At 40.2% G+C, this 24,758-nt stretch overlaps 1 long non-coding RNA gene across 1 annotated transcript; it reads right to left on the bottom strand.

The window, feature by feature from the left end:
- Nucleotides 1–16,320: 16,320 nt before the first annotated feature.
- LOC140905898 (uncharacterized) lies at nt 16,321–23,139 on the bottom strand. Its single transcript, XR_012156977.2, has 3 exons — nt 22,912–23,139; nt 18,080–18,268; nt 16,321–16,470 (listed from the first exon to the last, which is right to left on the bottom strand). It is a non-coding gene; the product is annotated as an uncharacterized LOC140905898 (long non-coding RNA).
- Between the last annotated feature and the right edge of the window lie 1,619 nt (nt 23,140–24,758).

Raw genomic sequence — 24,758 nt, 5'->3', positions numbered from 1 at the left:
AATAAAAAAATCTTATTCAAGTTACATTTTTAAAACATTTTCATTCCCTCCCTGCCATTTCCATTTTGCCATTGAAAAAAGGGGGAGCAAGAGGGAAAACAAAAACAAAATGAGAAAATGAAAAACAAAGTAAAAACTGAAAAGGAGTACTTGTGGCACCTTAGAGACTAACCAATTTATTTGAGCATGAGCTTTCATGAGCTACAGCTCACTTCATCGGATGCATGCCGTGGAAACTGTAGCAGACTTTATATATACACAGAGAATATGAAAAAATACTTCCTCCCACCCCACTGTCCAGCTGGTAATAGCTTATCTAAAGTGATCATCAGGTGGGCCATTTCCAGCACAAATCCAGGTTTTCTCACCCTCCACCCCCCCACACACAAATTCACTCTCCTGCTGGTGATAGCCCATCCAAAGTGACAACTCTTTACACAATGTGCATGATAATCAAGTTGGGCCATTTCCTGCACAAATCCAGGTTCTCTCACCCCCTCCCCTCCCTCCCAAAAACCAGGAGAGTGAGTTTGTGTGTGTATGGGGGTGGGGGGATGTGAGAAAACCTGGATTTGTGCTGGAAATGGCCCACCTTAATTATGCACATTGTAGGGAGAATGGTCACTTTGGATGAGCTATTACCAGCAGGATAGTGAGTTTGTGTGTGTGGTTTTTGGGAGGGGGGTGAGGGGGTGAGAGAACCTGGATTTGTGCAGGAAATGGCCCAACTTGATTATCATGCACATTGTGAAAGAGTTGTCACTTTGGATGGGCTATCACCAGCAGGAGAGTGAATTTGTGTGGGGGGGTGGAGGGTGAGAAAACCTGGATTTGTGCTGGAAATGGCCTACCTGATGATCACTTTAGATAAGCTATTACCAGCTGGACAGTGGGTTGGGAGGAGGTATTTTTTCATATTCTCTGTGTATATATAAAGTCTGCTACAGTTTCCACGGTATGCATCCGATGAAGTGAGCTGTAGCTCACGAAAGCTCATGCTCAAATAAATTGGTTAGTCTCTAAGGTGCCACGAGTACTCCTTTTCTTTTTGCGAATACAGACTAACACGGCTGTTACTCTGAAACCAGTAAAAACTGAGAAGATTTTGTTTTGTTTAAAAAAACCAGAACATTTAAGGAAAAATATTTGTGCTTGTCTATGAACATTTTCATTTTTAAAAAAGGCCATTTTTCATTTGAAATATTTTGGACAAAAAAAATTGACCAGTTCTAATAGTATATTCGCACAATGCATTGATTTAATTCCTAAAAATTAAATATACTGGGCTTGCCTCAGACACACCATAAGATGCTTAGGGCTGAGAGGCTGAGCTTCAGCCTAAGTCCCAACGTCAAAATATTATCTACACAGCTATATTTAGTGCACTTGCACAAACCCAAGATTGTGGCCCCGGGCTTGGAGTGTCACTCCCAGATGTAGAATAGACATACTCAAAGGGATGGATGTACCTGTTGACATCTCCACTGGATTATGCACAGTACCTCAGCCTACAGTGGAGTTGGATAAACAACCTCTTTCCTCAGTGACCGACAGGTCAAGTGACTAGCTCAGGGATCTCAACTGAGATCTCAACTCATGTGCATTGACTGACACTTGTCAATTCAATCTCCCACTAGCTAACTATCTAGAACACCCACAACAGCTGAACAGGCTCTAAATTGCTCCCTAAAACAACTAAAGGAGAGAGGGAGGAGCAAATGAGAGTAAATGGAGGGGAATGAGGAAACATACTGAAGCTAAGCATACAGAGAAGGAGAAGTCAAATTAGAAAAGAAAAAAATACCTTGAAGATATTTTAGATAAAAATATGAAAATATAGAGAAGGGTGAGATATTACAGACCAGGACAACAGTGCAAGAGGAGGAGAACAGGAAAGGGAATAAACAAGCAAAACGTGGAATTTTGTTTGCTTGGGATATTTTGGATCACCATCATTTTGTTTGGTCAGTTAAGTTAGAGGCCACTGGCTGACACTTTCACAAGAATGCAGCAAGAGCAGCCTGGCTAGAGGGCAAGAAAATGTAGTCTGAATGACAACAATGCAATGAATGTCTAGGTTTCTGCATTGTATATAGGCTCCGGCAAGCAAGAGGAGGAAGAAAAATTCACACTACTACTAGCACTGACAGGACACTGATTAGGGATTAAGTTTTCTCCAGTACTGTCTCCACCCAACCACAGAGTGTCATTTTGAAGAATCATTTGCAGTAAATGAAGGGAGAGGAGGTACAAGGCCAAGAAATTGGTGGAAAATAATAAGAAAGAAGTGCAGTGGTTTGAATGAGGGTAATAGCCTTTCTAACCAGTGTCTTACTGCATTAAGTTTTCCATGAAATTATTTAAAACAGCAGGGAATCCAACATCCCCACATTATTAACCTCTAGCTTGTTGAAGAAAATCAGAAAGTTATTTATGGGTCTTGGGCAGCAAGTGAACTTGGTGTCCCAGACTATGTCAGATGGAGCTAGGGCACTCCAGGAACACTGCTTTGTGTTGATAAAGAACAGCACTCTAGTAAAGTCCCTGATTCAGTAGGGCTGGAGGTGATCTTTCAGGCCAAAGCCTGAGACAGCAGGTCAGCCACCAGGCTTTCCTTTTTCTTTTCTTTTTTTTTGTACAGTTGTACAATGAGCAGGAAATTTGCCACATTCTGAGTACTTTTAAAGTCATAATGCAATCATTATTAGAGCTAGTGAAATATTTTCATCAACATTTTTTTTGACCAAACTAAACAATATTTATGAAAACCCAGAAACCCCAAACTGAAGTTTTTATAATCAAACTTTTCAGGTTTTGGTTTTCAAAACTGACTTTTTTTTAAACCTACAATGGTTAGAATTCATACCATAAGTGACAATTCACAAACAAAATTAAATACAAAACTATATAAGTAACCAGGTCTAATCATATTTCCTAAGAAAGCCTCTGAATTTGTATCATGGTCAGGACCATCCATATTATTATTCAAATTATCCTTCCTTTTTGCTAGACAGCTTGGGAAGTAGTTTGACACCACTTTCCTAGCATCTTAATGATCAGTAAGAGTAACATTCGGTTTAGCAGAGAAAAGCACTAATGTAGTACTATCTAACAAAAAGTAAATTCAGATTTCAATATTAAAAGTTTTTCTGACATTCTTGGCTAGAAAAAAAATATGGTTTTCTTCATTGTTAAAATATATCCTTTCTTCCTTCAGGGAAACTTGTATGACTTCTTTATTTTTCAAGTACTTACATTTAATAGGCTACAAAATATGGAGGAATTTTTTACAAAATAGATGGACGTCATTTAAATGTTAATTTTGAAATATTTGAACATTTGGAGGGCAGGTTCAAATTTATTATGGTTTATTTTTGATGTTTGTATAGATCTACATACATCAATTAATGGTACCTCTGAATTCCAAAGCTAAAAATACAGAGAGGGGCCTTAGTGCCATCATAATGAACAGCTGTTTGTGGAGACTAGGCCTTCCTCAACACCCAAAGGAAGAGAGGGAATGCTGAAGTGTTACTTGAATATTCAAAAATATTCCAAAAACTAAATCCCTCTGAAAACAAAATGTGAGTAGCACATTTTTGCTTCTAATTCTTCATGGGTGACACTGCAACCAGTACTTGATTGTGTATTTTATATTAATTATATGTACACATATACATGCATTTTCAAGAGAGGTTTTTTTGTATGGCTGGTTTTGGTTTGTTTTTTATATATTTAAACTTATTACTATTTCAGTGTCCCTGAGAACAGCATTGCACAATTGCACAAGTGCATTATAGAAGTTTTTGCCATCTTTTGAAGAATTACTTATTAGCCCTGGGGGGAAGGACAATGGACTTGGTATGAAAAAGCCTGATGGCTGACATTTTTAAAAGAGCATAGAGGATTTACCCGCACATCTTCCAGCAGAAATTGCAGTTCACCGTTTGAATGAGAAAGGCAGGAGAATTTTAAATTGTTGTAAGATCATTTTTAAGAAATATATTACTGATTACTAATGTAATGTAAGTAAAGAGGCTCCAGTCAAAGAACAGTGCCCCGATCATGCTCGGTGATTTATAGATATCTAGTAAAAAGGACAGATCCGACCCCAGATAGCTTACAAGCCAGGTTTATGACAAGACAACAGATGGATGTAACAGAGAAATATGTAGGAGGGGGACAAGAAGATAACAATAAAATGAGCATATTTTTGCATAATAAAAAGTAAATTCAAGACTTGATTTAACAAATGATTTAACCAAAGTGCCTACGCAATAAATTATCTAACAACTTTGAAAGTACCTTGCCTTTCTCCTGTACTCATAAGTTTTAAGTCTCCATACAGTACACATTCTACTCCAGTATTTTACAAGAACTAATTTATTTTTATGTAATGGTCACCATTAAAAAGTCAATACTTACCAATAGTCATTACCCAAGGGTATAGATACAGCAATTATTTACATTTCCTATAACTAGAACTGTAAATTACTGCACTATTTCGGACTACCATGTGGTAGCCATTGGTAAATGCTAATTGTATAGGTGTCCATTGTACTATACTATATCAGTTCTCTATATCACTTTGTTATATTTTCACAGTGCTTTGGGATCCATTGGTATGAAAAGTGCTAGGTACTGTAACTATAAATTATTATTATTATCAGTTAGTTCTGTGGAGGAATGGACAAAGCTAGAGCTGTCTTTGGCAACAACAACAAAAAAGGATTAGTTCCAGAAGGAATTGCATTTTCTGTGCATAAAGGTGTTTCATAAACATTATACATAAAGCCAAGATCTGTGTTGGTTCACTCATGATTCAAATAAGATACTGATGTGGATAAATGTACAATCCTTTATCTTTATCTGCTGCCCTCAACTCCTGGTTTTTCCCTTCACATAAAGCTATCCTTCCCTATAATTCAATTTCAGAAATATTCAGTCATCCCTGGCCAGAAAACTAGGTATTAATGTATCACTAAGTACATTTAATTCCACCTCAGAAGGTGAAATTAAATAGGAGTCAAATTTTAGCTGCTGTCCCATTGGGCCCCACAAGATACTTACTATCAGAGGAGGAGCAATCAGTATCCCGTCCACACTGAGACCAAGTTCACATTGAAATATATGCTGTAATTGGAAGTGCTGCCAGAATTGATTTGTGTAGAATTGAAATTCATCTCGCAGATCCAAGATTTAAAGCTATTGAAGCAAATTCATGCCTGATGTAAGCTGAACAAAGTAGGTAGAGTTAAGCCAGAAATTAATTTGGCCCACTGTTATTTTTAAGTGAACATAGTCTTGAAAGGTCCTATATTAATGTTAAGTCCTTTATTTATCCAAAGGGGTACAATATGAGCAGCAATGTGCCTCAGCCCAGTTCTGGGGACCAAATCATTTGAAATCTTTGAGCCTATTAGGCTAAGCCAATCAGCAAGAGCACCAGTTAGTGTCCTATGTAACGGTGTTCTATATGATGTGGACATATCCACAGGAATTCATATGAGATCGATTGATTTCATACAGGCTGCTGAAATTCTAGTGGATGGTAAAAACTTTCAGTCTTGACTTGTATGGTCCAGATTTGAACCAAGACCTAATGATCTTTAAACTAAATCAAGAAAAAAATGTAGGCTTATTCTTCAGAAAGTCTTTGGTCCCTCACTCTTTGTTTGCATCAAGTTCAAGGCCTTACACAAAATCTGCCCCTCTCTACTCATTCACTCTTGCCATTGATAACGACTACAATCTAATTACATGTTTATGTAGATAACATGCACTTAAGAGAATGATAACCCTTTTAGAGAATATTTAAGCCATCATTCTAGAGGAGGGATATTATTCTCTATTACATTCCACAGGTTTTTTATGTAATTTCTATAGAAACATATTAGTCTCATGCCTTTTAAGTTCTATAAAATATTTCTCCAAGGGAAGATGTAAGAGTAATTACTGGGTAACTGGTCATCAGCAAACTGGCCAAGTGTATACACATATACCTGATTGGTGAATGCATGCTTGATATTTATATCCATAAGATGTTGTGGTAAAAAAATATGCATGTCTGACTTTGAAGCTCTGGCAAACTAGTGAAAAGATGAACACAGGGCATACGGCAGTGGTTCTCAACCTGCAGCCTGCAGGTTGCTTGCGGCCCAATCCACAAAGCTGTAGCCCATGTGACATCCTCAGGGCCATACAGGTAGTATTAGATGTGGCCCACATAACACACTGTGGACCCACAATGGTAAATAGGTTGAGAACCACTGGCATAAGGCATACATCTATGCCACCTGAACTTTTGGTTGGAGAGGTTATTCTAGGCCTAATACATAGCACTGGTTTCCCTATAGTTGTGGGGAAATAACCAGGCATGTTTAATTGACACAGCCCTGGCTCTGGGGAGTGGAGAACCCATCTAGATATTTGCAAACACTAACAATTAATTTGAGATGCTTGCACAACCTCCAACTTCATATGATAATTTCTAGGAAGGGACAATCCCTGGGGTTGGACCTGCAAGCTCTCCACACCCAAAATTCCAGCTTAAGTCAATGAGAATTTTGAGATCACAGGGGTCACAGGATTGTGTCCCTTGTGAATGACTAGCTACATGAGCTAAATTCAGACCTTGGATAGAAGCCTGCAGCTCCCTTTTGGATGAGTGTGTGAGCATAGGTTTCAGGGTGGAATTCGGCTCTCTCTTATTAATAAAGAGGAAGATGATTTACAAGATCTTTTGTCCCGTCACTCATATTGCTTTTGGGGAAATACATGACACCTCTGAAAATACTGAGTTCCATATAGTTTGTCCATTATTTTTCCTGAATTCAATCTAATGGGCAAAACATTTTGAACAGTGGTGGGTTACACTGCAGCAGAAGAAATCCCTCCATTCTTTTGTCAGTAACTTCTGCCTGGAACCTCTTATGTTTTTTCATTTATTGTAGTGACTTTTGCAAGCTTCAGAGAACTAAAGGAGAATACCAGACAGATCATGCAAGGAAAGGACAAACTGAGCCAAATTCATCCTGGGTGTAACTTGAATGAAATCAGCTGAGTTGCATCAGGGATGAATTTGGTCCACTATCAAGAAATACAGAGCTGACAAAAAGTAGGAATAAAAACGTGCTGCTTATGAACTCTGGGAGGAGGCAGAGAGGTGGGGGGGTAAGGGGAGGAAGAAGGTTTCGTGATTCAGAGAGTGGCATATGAAGCAGTGCTCTGAAAGCTGCCAAGGCACATTTGAGTCCCTTGCGGAAGCCATGAAATTCAAGCAGCTATTGAAAAAGTCAGGATAACAAATTGAGGGAAGAAATGCCGACCAGCTACCTCAAGGTAAAAAAGTTGAAAAGCAGGAAGTTGAAAAGAAAATATAAATGTTTAATAATTGGTTGCAAGAGGAAGTAGAAGACAATTCTAGCTGGGCAGGAAACGGTTTTCCCATCTCTTGAGTATTTTCAAGAGCTAAAAAAATTTTCCCTGTCTCAAATCAGGACAAAAAGTCAAAATCTCAAATGTTCATGACCTCAAAAAACCAGAAAAACTTTGGTTCCGGTCAATCAAAACATTTTGATTTTGACTTTTAAAAAAACCTTTTTTAGTCTAATTAGTCTAAATTCTAAATGGCTTACCCTTTTGAATCAGTGTGACAGTGTGAATCAGTGGGGTTTTAGCCATCTTGCTATGTTGCATGTGAGTCTTACTGTCCTATACTAATACTGTGTGTATCTTAGTTTCCCTGTGTACTACACCAATACGTAGGTGGTGGGAATTGGGTGTCTGATTTTGCTGAGGCCCTCAGGGTAGGTGAGACTGCCTAGCTATTTGCAGCTATGTAACCTGAGACCCAGGAGGGGGGTGCGACACCTTTGGCCTGGGAAGCAAGACAAAAAGAAGGAAGAGGGGCAACATGGGGGGGTGTTGGAGGTTGGGTGGCTGGCAGCCTGCTTGGGGGACTGGAAGAGGGAGAATCCTGGCCCAGAATTCCCAAGATTGTCTTGGCTGAAAGTCACTGATGTTTGTAATAATAGGCTCTGCTCTATGCTGTGGTCCTGTCTACGAACAAACCTTCTGTTTTACGCTGGCTGAGAGTCATGTCTGACTGCGGAGTTCGGATGTAGGGCCGTCTGGCTTCCCCAGAAGCCCCACCTTTGCGAACTCGCTGTGGGAAGCACACGGTGTAAAGAGGGGATTCTGAATGCTCCGAGGTCAGACCTAGGAAGGCCGAAGTTGTGTAAGCTTCTTGCCCTGGAGACAGTGTGCTCAGAGAGAGGAGGCATGCTCCCCCAGAGTCCTGACTGGCTTTGTATGGAGTAGTTCCAGAGCATTGCCTGGTGACTCTGTGACAATCAGAAAAGTGGAATTTATTTCAATTTTGAAACTTATTTTCAACTTTGTTTCAAGTTGGGAGATTCACTCTGATTCGTAAACAGTTTTGGTTTAGACAAATCAGCTGTTTTCCATGAAAAAACATGTAGTCAAAAAATTCCCAACCAATTCTAATGATGAGAAAAACCCTCCACCCCAAAAAAACATTTGTATGGTGCAATTATTTTTAATTAGGGTTTCCACACTTCTAGGAAGAGTGGGAAGTACTAAGGAGGACATTCTGCAGGGAAATACAACTTAGTATCTAGTGCTTTCTCTCTGGAGATGAGTGAGAACACATTAAATAATCTATTTTAGCATTGGTCAACGATAAGAAAGGCACAAACAACAAGCTTCCAAAGTCTGTTATGTATGTTGCAAATGCCATTAAAGATTTAGACTAGTAGAAAGACAATAATCTGTAATGATCACTGTGGAAAATAAAATATCTAATATAAGATTATTGCAAATTTGATGGGGGAAGTGAGCCACTGACCGTCCGTGCTCCTTCCCAAATCATCCAGGACTAGCTAAAGCCAGTGGTGCCAGGGGTGAATCCTAGCTTTCCAGCTTCTCACATGAGATGCAAGACCCACCAAGGACACTCTGCTCACCAGTCCCCGCTTCCTACCACCAGATCAGGAACTTCACCAGCAGTAGTACTTTCACAGCCTGACATCATGCTCCCTGTATATGCAACTTTCTCATATATAAACAATTCTGCCTCTTCCAAGCTGTATCTGTAATTCCCCCTTAAAAAAACCCTTAAGGCTATGCCTTTCTACTGTAAATAAAGCAAGGAATGAACAAGAGGTGTGTGCCAGCCATCACCCTAAACAACTGGGTTAGTTTGTTATATACATTCCCTCCCACAACTGGGCACTAACTTTTTAGAATACAAGCTCTTCAAGACAGAGGCTACTTCCTATCTGGGTTTTTTTGGGTGCCACTATAACAAACACTTCTGAAGAAGGGTGCTGTACACTGGGAGAGTCCTTAGACCAACTTATCCTCTCTCTTACACAAACGCAGCCCCATTGAACTCAGCACATGTCCTCAGTATAACTTAAACAAGTCTTTGGCCCCTTTTGCTCCACTATTGTTTTCACTGATGAGCCCATACACAATTTTAACAACGATTATAAACCAAAACTTTTCAGGCTTAGACAGTTTATGGGGTCACATTGTTTAGATGAAGCATTTTAACCTCATTTTTAATCAGATGTTTGAGCTCTGTGTCTACATAAAACTCCCTTTTAAATGGAAGTGTGCTATACATGTTACTTTCATATGCTGGTAAGGTGAAGGTATCAGAATGTATGTAACGTATGAAGTCTTTATTCTTCTTACTTTAGTTTAAGCACATGCTTTCTCTTCCCTTGAGCATTAATCTTCCACCTTCTAGAGAGATCACCCAGTGTAATACCTTTCCAATTAACACAAACAAAAATGCATCATCAACGGCATCATCATCAACAAATGGCAATTACTGCCTAGTTAAGCTACTTGTTCTGTCTTTTGGGTGGCATGCGTACTCACGCTGATGATGATGATTACAACAGCAAAGGTCAGGCTTGTAGTCTCTCAGTACCCAGTCATCCAGGCTATTACCATAATTGACAGTTTTTGCCAGAAGCACATTTATTGAAAGCAATGTGAATGCCACAAGGACTGTGTATAAAAGTAGAGGAGATGTGTCTGCAGTCTTTCCTCATCTCCCGTTTGCCAATTGTAATTAGATCTTCAGACTGCTTTGTAATCAGCTATCACTTTCAGAGTATAAAGACCTCTGCAGCTGAATGTGTGTTCCATGTCTTTATCGGCCTGAGTCCCAAAGGCTCTGGAAATTGTCCACAATGTAAATTTCTGCTCAGTGTAACTTATGGTGTATGTGAAAAGGGAATTATCACTATATGCACCAGAGTTTCCTCTAATAGCACTAGCAAGGAATTGTTTGATTGAATGCATAGTGTTATTGTCATGTGGTGTTTGCCATCAGAGATCTTTAAGGGTGAGGATGCATTATTGCTTGTTACTGAAAGAGCTGCATGTTCTGATTTGTACATACATACATTGAGTTGATTCACACCACATGGTTAGTTGTTTTGAGGGACATACAGAAAAATGTTTTTATCAAATACAACAGAAAATCCAGCCTGCTTCCTTAATTTCCCCAAAAGGGGTCTGTTTGAATAAAAGAGCTCTCACCTATATCAATTTCCTGACTTTCATCGTGAATTATATTGAATAAGGAGATTTGAAAACCTGATACTTGCCCAGTCAGTCACTTTCTTTTTTGAATTGTAGCCAGTAAGGCAAAAATCTATCCTAGTCAGTATCAGAAATTTACAACAGGATAGTATTTTCCTTTGTCTGAAACTTCCAATCCACTCTTACTCTGAGCAGAACTTTGATATGAGAGAGAGAGCACCAACAACATGACAAGGAAACTGGGAAAATATACACCTTCAAGAAATAAATGCACTCAAAACTGACAAAGGCTAAGGCTGACACCTTTCTAATTCAAACTTTATTGTTTAGAGTAGAGCAAATTTAACAGACGACATTCAGCAGATGACTATTGGGGGAAAGGGTTCTCTCTGTCAGTCATGCCTGTTCTGCAGTGGTGTTGGTGGGTCACATACACACACACACACACACACACACACACACACACACCCCTCTCCTTGAATGGCGTCAACAGGGACTCCCCTTACCTCTGACAAAGACAGATCCCAGCCCCCATGGGACACAGGAAGCTGCTGTGGTCGGGAAAGTCTAGCCTACCCAAACAGGAGTAGCAGCAGGTCCACAGACCAGCCGAGTAGATGGCTCTTGTGTGCGGGCTTCTACCACTACCACCTCAAACACAAGTGGGCTCAGAAGCGGCCATGTGACAGATTGCCTTAATCTGGCCCTGCTCCTCCGGTTTTATGGGCCTTGGCTGGTGATGTCATTTTGGGAGCAGCGGTTGAATCTCAAAGGCAGCAGTAGTGAACAGTAAAGCATTTAACTAGGATCTCATAAGACTTAACAAATTTATTGGCCAGCTCTTAGAGCAGAAATGTTAGTTTCAGTACATTCTCCTCCTGTTTCACTGTGCCCATCTGACTGTCCAGATTCATTAACTGAGCAGCCACATTTTCTAACAAATTTCCTGCAGTGATTGAAGTTTGTAACACTTCTATTTCTGCATATAGCAATTCCAACACTTCTCAGAATGATCCCTCAAAACCCAGACTTGTGGCAGATTGTCTTTCCAGAGGGACAGCACAAGATGGGCTCTGACGTGTGTCTTGATATAGTGGTAAAGTACATTAAAATAAGTCAGCTACTTACATAGTGTCTTTCATCACAGAACTGTATGAGCTGTGCACTGTACAAACTATGCCACACAATATCAGTCTCTGGGCAAGACTATGTAGGGTAACTCTGTGAGAAAAACTTATTTCTCAGTTTTGTGGCAGCTCAAAATAATTGGAAAAAAAATTGTTTCATGTCGACCCAAAAACTGAATTTTTTTGGAATTTTCAGAAAATAAAAAAATTCAAAAAAATTGTTTCATTCAACCTGAAAAACAGTTTCATTTCTGGGAATTTGTACCCTTCTATTAATAAAAACAAAGGAAATTTTGAAACAGAAGACTTAATGCACAAGGAGACGTAGCTGCCAGTCACAAAACAACAGTGGTGGTGATGCCCCCCTCCCCCAGTAGTCCAGTGAGTGGGGCACTAATATGGGAGACCCAGATTCAAAACCCCACTCTAGAGCAGGGACTTGAACCCAGTGTCCCCGTCCCCCCTGCACCCTCCAGCTGAATACCCCAGTCACTGGTGTACAACCACAAGGCTCTTCTGGGGTATGTCTCTCCCAACCTCTTCTCTTGAAACTGTTCCACTTTGTAGAAATAGTAAAATAGTTCTTGAGACACAGACTCTATATAGCCTAGTGTTTAGGGCACTTGCTTGGTAGGCAGGACATCTAGCTTCCAGTCCCTGCTCCAATGAATATTTAATTAGCTATACAGTGGATCAACTTTTTTTTGTTTCTTTTTCTTTTTTTAAAGTTTGTCATTATTGACACAAATTAACAAAAGGCTTTGGTGAAAAAAGTTTCGGACAAAAATTTTTGCTCATCCTTAATGTACCAGGGTTTTGCTCAGGTTAATATGTGGGGGGACCCTTTGTATTGGATTTATTGTCAATCATTTTATCACTGTCAAAAAAGCAGTTTCATCTCTCTTCCCCTTTCTAAGGTCCCATCCTAAACTCTTACGCAGGTGTGAAGTTTTACTCATCCAAAAAGTCCCATTAATGTCAGTGGTACTCCTCAGGTGAAGAGAGTTGTGTACGTCTGTTTGCAGGATCAGTATTCGAACGTGCAGTTGGACAGTGATGTTGTATACTGTGTGTAGTGTGGCAGTTAGGCAGAAGAAAGGAATATCCTATTTGTATTTGTCATCAACTGAAAGTCTGGTTGTAGGGTTGAATAAGGAGCTCATTTAAAATAAGCATTTTGTATGTGTCAAGGAGAGAAACTATTGATTTGTACTCCTATTCACCAAGAACAAAAATCAATCCCTTCAGACTGGAAAAGGACTTGTGTGTAGTGATGAAATGACCCCATGAGCTGCGTAACAGAGGCCTAGTTCTAGGAAAAGGGAAGCCAAAGGAAAATGAAAAGGAGTACTTGTGGCACCTTAGAGACTAACCAATTTATTTGAGCATAAGCTTTCGTGAGCTACAGCTCACTTCATCGGATGCATAGGAAAATGGCATTGAGGAGGTCAAAACAGTTCATATGGCTCATCAGCAACTGCTTGCGCCATCTGACCATCCAAAGGCAACTTCAGAGCAGTCTGTACAATATGTGGAGCTTACCAGAGATCTAGAAGCTGCTGCTATAATGTCATTTTTCCTAAAGGAACTTGGCAAAATTGGCACTGTGTTCTCTCATGGACTGCGGTGCCAATGGTCGGCATAATTCGCAGCCCTAGTGCTGGAAAAGAGAGGAAGGAATTGGAGCCTGTTGTTCACTGTAAATTAAATAGTATGACTCTATTAATGAGAACCATTAGCATCCAGTTTTATGCTCTTAAATGAAAAATGTGTAGCAGAGCCTGATTTGATCAGTTTGAATCTAAATGAAACCATGAACTAGAAGAGAATGGGTGACACAGCGTGTTACTGGTCTAGACTTTCATCTGTCCAAGGGCCTCTAGGTTTACATTTGGTTTGGGTCACAAGTGAAATAAGTTTTTGATCTCAATTTTAGGCTAGGCAGTAAGAAGGGTGTGTGTGTATGGGGTAACATCTTTTACTCGCCAAGGAGCACTAGTGGAAGACATGATGTGGTAAAGACATGCTCTTTTTGTTTTTAATAACTAAATGAATGTCTTAGCTGCCTAATGTCATGTTTGAATCACGTCAGGAAGTGGGTCTGAAAAAGAGGGAAGGGGCCTTGTGGATCAGCTCAGGAAGGGCACATTGATTTTTGTTGTATTAAATCTGTGGCTGATGAAATACACTAAGTGCAAAACTTTCAGAATACAGAATGCTTCCCCTGAGTCTGCAGATTCCCCTTCAAGGACATGCAGTTGAGGTTTCATAGACTTGTGAGACCTGGTGATCGGTGAAGACAGGAGTTCTTTGAATAGTGTCCCTCAAAACCAAGTGGATTTCCAAGTGGATATTTTTACAAGATGTGGTGCTGCCCCTCTACAACCTATCCCACTAGAGAAAGGAAGAAGTGTGGCGCACAGGGAAAGGAAGCACATAGAAGCATGGTTCTTGAGTGAGCCATGGCAAGAGGACACTGGTGAGCAGAGAAAAGCATCCACCTGTCCATATGGAAGGCCCAGAGATTTAGGAATAGAACTGAATTTCTATGTTAACATTCTACATCATTGCAGGATAAAGTCCACCTTCCCTGTTTCTTCCTATAAGATTATAAAATCTTCCCTGCACAGGGAAAAAGCTTCTGAAACTCCTTCAGTCTTAATTTGCAATGTTCAGATTACATATCCTAGCCCACGTTTTCTAGGCAAGAAAAAAAATACAGCTCTCATGGCCAAATTCTGCCCTGACTAAACAGCCCGTGCTGCCCACTGAAATCAATGGGCTGCATAGGGTGGCACACTCAGGGTAAAATTTGGTTCTTGGTCTTTAGGTTTAGAAACTTATGTTTTGTTTTAGATTTCTGATGTATGGAGTGATTGAGAGTTGATATTTCAAATCTTTTCCAAAAATCTATTTTAAGGCATGGTACATGAATACATAAGGTTAGCAACATTTTTCAAGTTATCAAATTGTTTAATCAAAGTTTGTAAAAGATTTGTGCACCTTAGGAAGTGTCACACATGCAGAAGTACCTGCTGAATTGGGGCCTCTGCAAGCAACAACATTTAAAATGAACAGGTGCCCAGTGACCTAGATGTATTCATTAGGGGTGGCTGGAAATACACCAATTCTCTTCCGGGGGAAATTTGGAGGTTTTGACATTTGTTTTCATTCTAATGCAACATGAAAGCGACACCATTTGAAACTTTTCACACAAAAAAATATGACAGCAGTGGCCTAGTGGTTAAGGCATTTGAGTGGGATGGGGGAGACGCACATTCTAGTCCCTTTTCTGCTTGATTCAGAATATGTATCTACAGAGATATGTGTATGAGGATTTAATTAATATGAATAAATAGCTTTGAACTCATGTATGAAAAACTCTAAAGTAAGTGCAAAGTATTCGGTTGTTTATCCTAGATCCCAAGGTGATAGCCACCTTAGAAATGCCTAGCTGCAGGCTTATTGTTATTCCTTTAAGTGATAGCCACAAAGAATATATTTCTAGTGCACTCAATCACAAAATTAGGATTCTTTCATTAAACTGGTTAAAGGATAAATCCTCGGAACATCAAGCTATGACATCAATACAGATAAGTTTTCTTAAACACTTATCTGACAAAGAACTAACCACTTGGGGGTATATTTACCACATATGTAACTATTTAAAAGTTTTCCACTGTATGTTAAAAAAAACAACCCCTAATAAATATATCTGATAAATAATGATGATAGTCTCCATATTTCTTTGTTTAATTCTCAGTTTTCTTGCAAGACCTTCTTGAAGTTTGGTTGTAATGGATCATTACGTCCATAATGTGCTCAATGTTGGAGTGAATTTTGAACAGTTTTTAGGCTGCATACTGTTTTCTTCCAGATAATTTACTGGATTAAAATTAGCAGTGTGAAAAGCTGTAGAGAAATCTAAATGCCTGCCAAATCAAAGAAATAATCACATTTTTATGAATATTTAATATCATAGTCATGGCAAATAAGGCAAGTAATTAGTACTTACCATAAATTTGCAAAGTATTATTTTATGTAAATGTTACATTCTACTAGTTTGATATGAATTATTCATTGTATTGCCAGACACTGACACAAACCAGTAAACATTTAGATCTATGTGTTATTAGTTTACTTACCTTTAATGATATTGTGTAGAGTGCTTTTTTTTTTCTGATACTGCTAAAAAAATTTCTAAAAGGGGATGGAAACAAGAAGAAAGTCAAAGTCACCTACTATAGCAGTCGAATATAGGAGAAGCTTAGATGCAAATGTACAAAATGCAAGTTCTTTCATGTGTACAGATGAAGAGCCTCACAGCTATGCCTCCAAAGACCACACAGGGTCTCATATTAATGAGATAGGGTAAGGGATGTTTACAAAAATAATGGAGGTAGGAGAAGAGGAACAATTTTTAAAAAACCTTCCCATAAAACCTCCCAAATGCAGGTCAGACTCCTTAGGTCAGTGGCAAGGTCATTGAGAGGAGGTCTAGATTCATCTTAACCAAGCAACATCAAAGTATCATTTTAGGAGAAGAGACCCATGCAGCCCATCTGTAAGTGCAACTACAGCATTGGAGTGTTCGCACCCTCACCTTGAGGCCCTGTCCTGTGAGCTGTTGAGCATCTTTGAGTCTCACTGAAGTCCTTTAACTCTTCTGATCTGTGCCTTGCAACTAGTAACAATTGAAGACAAACCCTTTTGACATTTTCAGTCATATACTAGGTTTCAGAGTAGCAGCCGTGTTAGTCTGTAACCACAAAAAGAAAAGGAGGACTTGTGGCACCTTAGAGACTAACAAATTTATTTGAGCATAAGCTTTCATGAGCTACAGCTCACTTCATTGGATGCATTCAGTGGAAAATACAGTGGGGAGTCGTATGCTCATTACTTAACTATATTAAAGTGCATGAACCACTTTCAGCCCATGCCCCAGGTTAGATGCAAACACATTCTTTTTGGTATTAGCAATTCCTTCCACCTTTGTGTCATTGGCAATTTTGCACTTTTCACCACTATTCTTTCTTCAAAGCCATCGGTGTACAGTGTGAATATGATCCAACACAGATTGTTAGAACACTCAAGTTTTCACCTACCTGATAGGTAAGTAAGTATGTAGCTACCCCCTGCACATGCCCTCTATTTACCAAGCAAGTCTTTATCTAATCTTTCATTAACACTACCATACTTTTTAGTCTTAGACATTAATCTTATACAGTACAGTATGGAAGCCTTTTTAAAATCCAAGTAAACTAAATCTGCTACTTTGTGCCTGTTCACTGTCACTGTAAGCTCTAACGAAGTTTAATTAATTTGATGATTATGTCCTTCCCGTTTGCAAGTCCATGGTGAGTCTCCAATCAATTTGAATCTATTGTCACATTCTCCTATTAAAAAAAAGCAACCCTTTCCTAGAATAGATCAATTAAATCGTTATTGTATCTTTCAGACAAACTGTATCTACTGGAAAGACAAACCCATTAGTTGCTACATTATAGATACTTAAGCCTTTCTAGTGCATATGCAGATTATGAGACTTCAGGATCTTGTATGACCATACAATCTGCATCTACCCTTTCTAAGGGATATTGATTGACTTTCAATGGATATTGTGCACCTTGTTGCTTTAGTCCATTTTGAAAAATCCAGCATATGTGGGGATATTTGGCTCATTTTGAAAGGATATGTACAGCACTGGAGTCTGAGGCCTATCCGTTCAGGGTACATATGGAAAAAGTTACTCTCTGTCTTGTATGCAGATTGACCAGTTTGGGCGGGATGGTTTGGGCAGGATGAAGTTTTCAGAAGTCAATGGAATAGTGGAGAGGGTCTTTGTGGACCACACGTGAATGGAAATTTCAGACAGTCTCTGGTCAATGTTCTGGAGGAATGGGTCCCCATAGCATAGCTAGCATGGGAAATTTAGATTACAGGCCAGTATGTACAGTTTTCTCTGGGCCACTTGGTATCTGTCAAATCAAACGCAAAAGCTATCTGGGGGATGATTGGTAGCATTAATGGGGAACACAGTACGTAAGAATGGCCACACTGGGTTCATATTGGAAGATCAAAAGACAACTTTAACTCTATTTCAAATATTTTTAATCTAAACATACAACATCTTTTCCATTTTGTAGAACTTGGAGTTTTGAGACAATGAGGCAAATTCAACTGTGACGTAACACCATTAAAATCAATGGCATTACAACAGGGATGAATTTGGTCCAGTAAGATTACTGGCTTACAATGAGACTTCATAATCTGTATTTTAAAAAAAAATGTAAGAAAATCAGACTGAACAGTTATTATAGCCCATGTATTTGTGAGCCGTATAAGAAATGTGTTTCTTTTAAACTCACCAGCTTCAGTAGTTTCATCATCTGGAAAAATTCTGCAGGAAGGGGTACGAACATCTCTATGGGAAATCAGTTAATAGAGTGGAGCCTCACCATAAAATTCGTCTTGATTTGAAGGATTTAGCTGCTCTTGCAAAATGTATGCTGAAAATGGGGGAGTCCATCATGGTGTTGATAAGATACAAGGAACATCTATCAGAAAAAGTTTTACAAAACAGAGCCTTTGATGATGTTTATACTCATTTTAGAATAAAAGTTTGCCAGTTGGCTCAGCAGTGAGGGAAGTGGGAAGGAAGGATAGCTCTTAGCTGGTGGATGGTTTAGCATGTTGACCAGCGAGGGTCCAATCCTTCAGTCCTTACCCAACACAACTAAAAAAAAACAACAACAACAACCTCAAGGAGCTACATTCCTATTATTATTATTAATATGTTTATTATGGCAGTGCCTAAGGATCAACAAAAAATGGAGCCCCATTGTACTAGGCACTGTACACAGAGTGGTAGATGATCCCTGCCCCTATAGATCTTACATCTAAACAGACAGCCACACCACGGGGGGGGGAGGGGTGAGGAGGGGGAAAGGCTACAACACAAAAGCAGAGTGAACTATTTGATGGAAACAAACACGTTAGTAATGCCTTTTTTGGGGGGGGATGGGATTAGTTAAGAGGGGTGAAGCTAAATGAAAAGAGAAGGGAGGAGGGGTGAGGAGGAGAGGGCAACAGAGAAGAGAGTAAAAGGGGCAGGTGTGGAGTGAAACTGAGGTGAAGAGACTATGACCGAGGGTGAGAGAGAGAGTTGGAGCAAACAGACAATCAGCACAGGGCAGAGAAAGGCCAGCCAAAGCTGTAGAAAGTTTTGTGAATACTCAAAAGTCCCTGCTTTCTGCTCCTACCAGCTGGAGTCTCTGGCTGGCTCCTCTGCAGTTTTACCCCAAGGCCACATGACAGGGAGAGGGGAGGTAACACCTGTGTGGCAGTGGTACCAAAATGGAGGGGACCTCTCCCACGCACAGCTCTAATCTGGGTCCGGGGTCCTACTGGAGGGAGGCAGCAGACCCAGATGGGTGCCCTAAGATGAACACAGGTGACTCCCACTGGCCATAAAGGGAGTCCCATGCATGCATTTAAGGGCTTAGGATGGTTCCCTAAAAAAGCAGAGGGGAGATCATTTTAATGCTCAAAGTAATATGCTGAAGAAACCCTCTAACCCCTAATTCCTCCAACATTCCACACACAATCTCTTCATTTTCCACTGCTCCCCAGTTCCCCCGTCCTAATTCTGAATAACTCGGGTAACACAGCCAAGGAAGAGAAGCATACTCCTTGCACAACCAAAACGATGGGAGAGAAGACATAAGAAGTCACCACTGTGAACCATAAAAATGTGGTTCACATAAATGTTTGTTTTTAGCTTTAATATTTTAAACTAAGATTTCCTTCCATTTGGACTCATCCTGATCTGCAATCTCCACCTGGTGTTTTTCAAACCAGATGGAAATGTAAATTATTTAAAATCATGTACTTCCATTAGCAGTTGCGGTTAAAAAAAAACACCACTTTCCAGGATTCCAAAAAAGCAATTGTGGTACCCCTGGGAGCAGGGGGGGTATGCAGTGACCACAAAGGAGGATTTGTGAATCCTCTGCACACCAGGACAGGGGTCTCCAAGCCCATGCTGATTAAGCTTTGAGCAGATCATAGGAGGACAACTGGATCCTTCAAGCAACAAGAAGGTGGTCAGGGAAAGTGTGGGACCCTTACTGAATGGGGGAGGCAACATAGTGACAGATGATGTGGAAAAAGCTGAAGTACTCAATGCTTTTTTTGCCTCAGCCTTCACAGACAAAGTTAGCTCCCAGACTGCCACACTGGGCAACACAGTATGGGGAGGAGGTGAGCAGCCCTCAGTGGTAAAAGAACAGGTTAAGTACTATTTAGAAAAGCTGGACATGCACAAGTCCATGGGTCCAGATCTAACACATCCAAGGGTGCTGAGGGAGTTTGCTGATGTGATTGCAGAGCCATTAGCCATTATCTTTGAAAACTCGTGGCAAGTGGGGGAGGTCCCAGACAATTGGAAAAAGGCAAATATAGTGCCCATATTTTAAAAAGGGAAGAAAGAGAACCCAGGGAACTACAGACCGGTCAGCCTCACTTCAGTCCCCAGCAAAATCATGGAGCAGGTCCTCAAGGAATCCATTTTGAAGCACTTGGAGGAGAGGAAGGTGATCAGGAACAGTCAACATGGATTCACCAGGTGGAAGTCATACCTGACCAACCTGATTGCCTTCTATGATGACATAACTGGCTCTGTGGATATGGGGAAAGTGGTGGTTGTGATATATCTTGACTTTAGCAAAGCTTTTTATATGGTCTCCCACAGTATTCTTGCCAGCAAGTTAAAGAAGTATGGATTGTATGAATAGACTATAAGGTGGATGGAAAGCTGGCTAGATTGTTGGGCTCAATGGGTAGTGATCAATGGCTCAGTGTCTAGTTGGCAGCCGAGTGGAGTGCTCCAGGGGTCAGTCCTGGGGCTGGTTTTGTTCAACATCTTTATTAATGATCTGGATGATAGGATTAATTGCAGCCTCAGCAAGTTAGCAGATGACACTAAGCTTGGGGGGAGAGGTAGATATGCTGGAGGGTAGGGATAGGGTCCAGAGTGACCTTGACAAATTTGAGGATTTGGCTAAAAGAAATCTGATGAGGTTCAACAAGGACAAGTGCAGAGTCCTGCACTTAGGAAGGAGGAATCCCATGCACTGCTACAGGCTGGGGACCAACTGGCCAAGCAGCAGTTCTGCAAAAAATGACCTGGGGATTACAGTGGACGAGAAGCTGGGTATGAGTCAACAGTGTGTCCTTGTTGCCAAGAAGGCTAATGGCATATTGGGCTGCATTAGTAGGAGCATTGCCAGCAGATCGAGGGAAGTGATTATTCCGCTCTATTCGACACTGGTGAGGCCACACCTGGAGTACTGTGTCCAGTTTTGGGCCCCCCCACTACAGAAGGGATGTGGATCAATTGGAGAGAGTCCAGAGGAGGGTAACAAAAATGATTAGGGGGCTAGGACACATGACTTAAGAGGAGAGGCTGAGGGAACTGGGGTTATTTAGTTTGCAGAAGAGAAGAGCAATGTAATTTATTTATGTGATATTTGAACATTATACTCACTTTCATCCCATTTATTATCTGTTGAGCATTGTAAAATATATACATAAGCAAGCAACATACCATATGACAAATCATGTAATTATTCCAAGATATGCACAGGATTCTGGTATCCCACAAAGACAGAAGACTGAAAGCCACGTGCATTCAGTGTGCTGAGAACTGGCACAATTTCTGATTGGGTATGTTCTGTTAACTCAATCCATTCTTTGCTGTATTCTCTATCACTCTCATATTCTCACTCCTATCAATAAGAAGCAGATCCAAGATTGCAACTCTTCTTGTTGGAGATGCTACTCTGTTCTCTTTGTGGATCATAACATCATCTTCATTGTAACTTTGTAACCTTCTGAAGGACGGTTGGTTGGTTGGTTGTACTAGTTATCCACCCCACATCAGGATCATTAGAGTTCCCCATGAACATGGTGTCTTCTGGTTAAAATTGTTCAAGAGTTGGTCTGAGTATTTTTCATTCTCACTCTCCTTCAGTAGCCATCTATACTGATGTTCCATTTATAAGAATCACCACACCAGATTTCAGTTGCACCCACCAACTCCTGACCTCCCATATACTGGTCTCTTTTAGGTGGCAAAAACAGTGCCCTTTTAAATAATGGTTTCACCTAGCAAAGTTGTGCCACCAATGTGGATATGACATAACTTTGCAAAAAAATAGTTTTAAACAGGATCATTAAATGTAGAGTGTAGCCTAGTCTCAAGAAAAAAAATTAAAACCATTAACAAAGTTAAGTGTCACACCTCTTTGGGGCATGGACTGAAACGGATTATATGTTTGTACAGTACCTAGCACAATGTGAGCCCTCTCTGGTTTAACTCTCTAGGTGCTACTTCAACAAAAATGCTAACTAACAATAACCACATTTATGATGGAAATGGTTCATAAAAACATTTTTAAATGAACACTTTTGCACGATAAACGAAGCCTATTAACTTCTCAGATCTTCTTGCTCAGATCCCATACTACTGCACTTGTGTAAGCACATTTAAATATTTGACCTTTGAGCCAGTAAATTTGAACAGCATACATTTCCCTAGTGTGGCTGAAGCTTATAAAACATAACCTCTGATTAGCTAACTGGAGACATAATATACCTTCCATTCGTGCCTAACACACTTGTTTGATGGCATAGGAGTTGTGCAGGAGGATTAAAGGCACAATGCAAGTCATGGCATGTTTACCTAAAATTCTTGGTATTTCATGCTATAGCAAAGGCAACCTCTTTTTCTAGAGAAACTTTGTGCAATATTAACAAGAACTCCTTAAAAATACCAGGAAGTGGTGTACTACCAGCATTAGGCAATGCTCCATATCTCAGCATTTGCAAGCTAAATTCAGTTTTCATAGCAAATGTTTCATGGAGGAGAAAAGCTGGTTGCTTCACACAGCTCTGCTTTTTCTTATTGCCTAATTGAAATGCAGGACATATTCATGTCATGGTCTTTTGACTTTGTGATTCCAAAGAAAGAAACCAGGGCCTTTGGTTACAGTGAAAAAGCTGAGAGAAAGATCATTCTTATAGTATATCTAATGGGAAAAGTCACCTGGCACTTTATGGCTGAAGTCAGACAAATTCAGACTGAAAATAAAGCATAATTTTTTAACAGCAAGGGTAATTAACCATTGGGACAATTTACCAAGGATTGTGGTGGAGTCTCCTTCACTGCAATTTTTAAATCAAGATTGAGGGTCTTTTTTTTTAAAAGAGATGCTCTAGTTGGAAAGGCATTACTTTGGGGAAGTTCTATGGCCTGGGTTTACAGGAGGTCAGACCAGATGATCGGAATGGTCCCTTTTGGCACTGGAAACTATGAACCTATGAAAAGAAACAGTGTTTTAGCTGTAAAACAAGAAGAATTTTTTAAGGTAACACACCATAGAAGTAATCTGAAATTAATCACAAAGGTAAAATTTACTCCCACTGCAGTATAACAACCTCCTCTTCTTCCAAACGTAAGGCCTACATGCTTCCCTCACACAGCAAGACCCAAGGAAGCAGGGGCATATTGTCTGAAATCTCCATGGTTTCAAGGAGAGCATTTATATTTTTGCTTGTGGGGGGAGTGGTTTGCAGCAGTTTGGTGGGGCTGCCCCATAAGCCCTTTGGAGCCCCTGAATGGACAGGCAATATTGGGCCCAACCCAATGGATCTAGGTGTCCATGAGGACAAGCTCGTCAATCTTCCCAGCCACTAGGCCTCACTCAGAAGAATTGCTTACATTAGCTCCCAGAGCTGAGTCTGTGCAGTTCCTTGTCTCCAAGAGGAAGTAGGGTTGCCAACTCTCCAAGATTGTCCTGGAGTCTCCAGGAATCAAAGATTAATCTTTAATTAAAGATGATGTCATGTGATGAAACCTCCAGGAATATATCCAACTAAAATTGACAACTCTAAGAGGAAGATGAGGGGAAGAAAGAAACTAAGGTTTCTAAAAGCACTTTACAAAGGTAGGCAAACATTAGCCCCATTTACAGATGGAGATATAGGCAAGACCATATAGTAAGTCAGCACCAGAGCTGGGGAAAAAAATTGTAGTCCCAGCCATCTGCTCTAAATATTGAACCATACTTCCTTCCATCCTGCCATATAATACATTATTTTATAATATTTTTCCTCAGTAGATCTCAAAGTTCTTGACTAAGGCTTTGTATACTACTGTGGTAAGTCGATTTAAGTTACGCTACTTCAGTTATGTGAATAACATAATGGAAGGCAACATAGCTTAGGTCAATTTACCACAATGTCTACACCACTCTGTGTGGACAGGAGATGGTCTTCTGCTGACTTACTTTATTCTTCTTGGGGAGTTGGAGTACCAGAGTCAACAGGAGAGTACTCTGCCATCGACTTAGAGGGTCTTCACCAGACCTGCTAAATTGACAGCGCTGCATCAATGGCAGCAGTGCCAATTTACCCATAAGTGTAGACATGGCCTAAGGAGGTAAGCATCACTATCCCCATTCAACAAGATGTGGAAACTAAGGCATAGGGAGGTGCAAGTCACTTACACAAGATCACCCTGACAAGCTGGGACTAGAACCCAGGCCTCTGACATGCCAATCGAGGGCTTTAGCCACTACCTCCATATAGAGAAATACCCCCCTTCTACAGCCCCTATGGGGAAGAAAATGGACACCAAATGAGGAAAGAATGCCTCACAGTGAAGAACTATTGCTCATGCTCTTGGCTGGAACCCTTCTCCAAAAACAATGGGTCCTCTCCAATGTTCAACACATCTAATTTTTTGGGACCAGGACAATTCAGGTCCAGATGAGACCCAGTTCAGGGCCCAGTGGACTGCAGCAGTTTTCATTTATACTGACACCATTCAGAGTTTATAAACAATTCTCTAATTGGGGAAGAGGGGAATCAATCATTGAAGCTGCAGTAATAACCGAACAAGAAAACAAACTAATAATTTTCTGTGTCTGCCACAAGCTTCACTTTAACTAACTAAGACCTATTTGTAAAGAAATGATGTGCACC

The sequence above is a fragment of the Lepidochelys kempii genome, chromosome 2, assembly GCF_965140285.1.
Source record: "Lepidochelys kempii isolate rLepKem1 chromosome 2, rLepKem1.hap1, whole genome shotgun sequence".
Lineage (NCBI taxonomy): Eukaryota > Metazoa > Chordata > Testudines > Cheloniidae > Lepidochelys > Lepidochelys kempii.
Note: the sequence above shows the minus strand (reverse complement) of the source record. Positions and strands in the feature narration are given on the sequence as shown.